The following is a 4,513-nucleotide window of genomic DNA, read 5'->3' as shown; positions in this document are numbered from 1 at the left end:
CAACACCTTGGCCCAAAGGGGCATCACCCCATTCCAAAATTATCATCAATTTGCAGCTCTATGTGGCAGTAGTTCATCAGAGGACAGGGCCAAATTATCAGAGTTTTACTTGCACAACTTCGCCCTTCCGAACATGAATGCATGGGATCCCAACACTGTGATAGGAGATGTCCAACTTATGGCCATGGCCTCTTGGATGAATCATGAGGAAAAGAGAGTAGCAGAGGTCCGCAGTATCATAGGCAGAGAACTCAGTGAGCCATTAATGATCAGGGCAGAGCTGGATGACCCCTCAGTAATGATAAGCGCCCACCAGCACTTGGCCAACAGCCCTCAGGATTTACCAGAATACATTGAGCAATAGGCTCAAGTTATTTCCCACTTTGAGGACATGGAGAGACTGTTGGGAGAAAACTACTGCATGCCTGCACAAGGCGGTGGAACACACTGCCTCACAGCTTGAAGATAATGGAATACCACTCTCCCACCAGGATGAGGGAGGCCTTGGCAAGGGTACCTCTCTACAAACAGTTGATGCAGAATTTGCAGGCCAATTGGATTGGCCTGAAATTCAGTCCTCCTTTGCTTTTGGGATTGCTAGAAGGAGTTAAGGAGGAGGAGGAAGACAGACAGTGGGAGGAAGTGGAAAGGAAAGCAAGATTCCACGACTGGGAAGAAGATATCACCGCAGAGGCCTGGGACGTGAGGGAGGCGATCAAAGCTATAAAGGATGATGAGCTGGACTAGTTGCTCAGAGGATGAGCAACCCATTTAGCAGGGGGTGATGATGAGCCCCGAATTGGGTAACTTATTGGGCTCATTTTTCCTAATTGTCCTTGATCAATCCACCATTTTTCATAGATTATGCATGTTTTTTTAGTATGTTTATGTTATTTGAACGAATAAGGGTGGTCACTCTACCAAGGAGGCTAATACGTGGTTATTTCAGGTTTTTTGGACAAATTTTGGAGCAAAACCAAGCAATTATGGGCCAGGTGATAGCCAAGCTTGAGGTGAGGATTCGTAGGGAGGTTGTCTCTGGCATTAAATGGCCCTTCCTTGAAATCTCCACCCTCAACTCCGAGCTCAACAGGCCACCAAAACGAATCCTAAAGGCAGCCGAGCAGCTTTGGGAAGAGTGACTGTTTACTGGTAGTTTGAACAACCGAGTCCCTTGAATTAAGGAGGGCTGCTAGGCCCCTCATAGTGTATAAATAGGAAGGCCTCAGCCTTCGTAGTTTACTTTTGGAACTGTTGGGCTTTGCACTATAGTGCTGTCATTTTCTCAGCTCGTTTTCTTGTATCTACTGTTGTATAACTTTCTTGTGATGATTATTTTTTAGTAATGAAAAGCAGCTTTACTTGGCATCAGATCTGAGTTCTTTATAGGAGTCGGCATCTCTTGGGGTTGGGCCCAACCCGAGTGCCAAGGTCTCCTTTATGTATTGTTATTTGTTCTCTATGTCTTTGCAAAATAATTTCTGTTAAGTAGATTAAAATCTTGCTGATTAACTAGGTCACTGTTGATGATTAGAAAGATTTTTTGATGTTCAGACTGAGTTGATAGGTTATTAATAGGGACAAGCTTCAGAAAAGGGCCATCAAGCACCTCTGATTTCACCTCTCCCTCAGAGGGATCAGGAGCTGGGATCAAGGTGACCTTGCTGCCAACAAAAACACTAACTTTGCTTCGCCATGCAATCATTAGTGTTTGATTTTTATTTGCAGAAGTTGGTTACATGTTCAGATTCTTTATTACTTTGTTGCATAGTTACTATACATGGTTTCATTGCAATTAAAACTTCTGTTCATTCTCTTTACTGTTAGCTAGATCAGATTAGGTCAACGTAACTAGGTTTCTGATTTTACAAGTATTCGTTGGTTCAGTTGGAAAAACAACTTGCAGAGCCCCTGTACCACTTCTCTAGCTGCCCATACTCCATCAATCCCATCTGCTCCATCCCCTAACTCGGATTCTTGCCTCACGTTTGCCATTTGCTCACATAACCCTAATTTTTGTGCAACATTGCTTCATTCCTTCTTGAACAAATCCAGCCATCTTCATCTTTCTTCAACTCCATCCACTAAGTCCTGGACCTCCTCACACCCCTGTCCTACCTCCATACTCACTCCTTCACCTTTCTCTCTCCATCCATCCTCCAAAATCCTATTTCTGAACAACCTGTAGAAAATTACCGACATCCTGTAGAAATTCCAGAGCATCTTGTAGAACCCCTGCAGACTTCCTATAGAGGCTCACGAATGAGGTTTCTTGATAGCCAAACTCTGTGAAACTCTCTGGAAGGGTGTTAGGGACCCCTTAGGCCCTCTCTGAACCTTCCCGACCTCCTCCAAGCAGTTCCTCTCGCCAATCCACCTCTACACAGTCAAAAACAGTTAAATTGCATGCATGATAATTCTGGCAACTTATTCAAAAATACAAAAGATGTTTTTTTTTCAGATGTTACTGTAGAAGTAGCTTAGACACATGTATTTTACCTTCTTAGAAGTCAATGGAATCTCTTTCGGTAGCTTGCATCCTCTTTTTTGCATCAGTAGGGCTAGCTGGTAAAATTAGGGTTTACGTTTCCTTTCAGCTTTCCAGTTTCTTTCTGCAAGTAGATCAGCCTTCTTTGAGTTATCTTTCATCCATCAGTTAAAAAGATTCTTCTCAAAGCTCATAGAAGTTGGCTTAAGCTCCTAGCGAACTTGTGCCAGCTGACCAAGTGACAGCTGCGGCAAGAGCTAGTACTTGTGCATACAACACCGTCGCTTCCAAGTTTGTTACGAACTACCAGGTTGATAAAAGTAAAGAAGGGAGTCCCAGGAGTTGCAGCATTATTGCTGCAATACTGGAACCCACCAGTAAGGAGTGAAAAAATGAATATGTGAGTGGCAGGGGTCTCCTTGGGATCCTCTTTTGCTCCTTAACTGTCCTTCTCACCCACCTGCAAATGGAAATTTCATGATATATATATATATATTTAAGAACTAGGCTGCCTCAAAGAGGTTTTCACCCTAGCTGTTTTCCCTGGGCACCTCAAGAAAGGTTTTCACCCAAGGATCTTCTTATTCTCTTTTTCTTTTTGTTTTTTTCTCTCTTTTTTTTGTCATCACTAGGCTGCCTCAAGAGATTTTCAACCCAAAGATGGGACTCAGGTGCCTCATGGAGGTTTTCACCTGAGTCCTTATTATTTTTTCTTTTTTCTCAGTGATTTGATGAGGGAGGAGCTATAACTTGCTCCACTATCATCAACGAACTCTTGTTTTGATAAAGGTCTCTTGTACATTTTCAATCGGTGTCCATTAATAAGCAAAGGAATGGCTTCATCATCTATGGTTTTGATTTGCACTGAACCATTATCATGGCATCTTTCCACAACATAAGGTCTGAGCCATCTTGTCCTTAACTTGCCCTTGAAGTATTTATACCTAGAATCATATAGCAATGCCTAATCACCTTCTTGAAATTTCTTCTCCTTAATACTTTTATCATGCCATATCTTCCTCTGAAGTTGAACTACCTCTGCATGTAAGAGGGCCTATGTTCTAAATTCATCCAAACCATTCAATTGGAACAATCTCTCTTTCTGTGCACTACTGAGATCCAAATCTAGTTGGGCTATCATCCTTAATGTGTTATATTCAAATTCAATGGACATCAAGGCCTTTTTCCCATAGACCAGCTCATAGTGTGTGAATCCAGTGGTGGTCTTCCATGTGGTATTATAGGCCCAGGTGGCCTCAACTAGCCTTTCTTCTCAATCCTTCCTGTTGCTGCTCACCACCTTGGTTAAGATGCTCTCCAGTGCTCTGTTGGTCACTTCCACTTGCCCATTAGCTTATGGATGATAGGGAGTGGATATCATATGGTTGATCTTGTGATGGCTGAGCAGGTCTTCAATCATGTTGGAGGTAAACTGGTTGCCTTAGTCTGTGACCAGTTCTCTAGGGTACCCAAATTTGTAGAATAAATTCTCCCTTAGGAACTCAGCCACCTTCTCTTTTGTTTCAGCCTTAATTGCCTTGGTTTCAGCGCACTTAGTCAAATAATCAGTGCACACAATAATGTACTTTTTTTTCTTTGAAGGATGGTCAATAGGCCCAATGAAGTCCATGCCCCACTTGTCCAATGGCTCGAAAGTCACTTGAGGTTGCAGAGGAATTTCATCTCTTGGAGTAGGCCTTCCCATCCTCTAGCACCGATCACACTAACTATTGTATTTTTTCACATCTTGATGAAGAGTGGGCCAATAATAGCCTACTTGTAACACTTTGAATGTTTTCCTCTTTGCTGCAAAGTGACCTCCACAAGGCCCATCATGACAGGTCTTAGGGATGTCAAAGACTTCCTCTTCCCTAACACACCTTCTCAAGATTTGATCTGGGCCAAGTTTGAAATGATTGCCACTAATCCAAGTGAAGGGGGCTCTTTTCCTAACTATATTTTTCTTTTCTTTGGAAGACAAGTTTGAAGGGAACTGTGATGATACCAAATAATTTTCTATATCAA

This window comes from Pinus tabuliformis, chromosome 1_2 (genome assembly GCF_031772625.1).
Source record: "Pinus tabuliformis cultivar Carrire ecotype Pingquan chromosome 1_2, CPIR1, whole genome shotgun sequence".
NCBI classification, from domain to species: Eukaryota; Viridiplantae; Streptophyta; class Pinopsida; order Pinales; family Pinaceae; genus Pinus; species Pinus tabuliformis.
Note: the sequence above shows the minus strand (reverse complement) of the source record.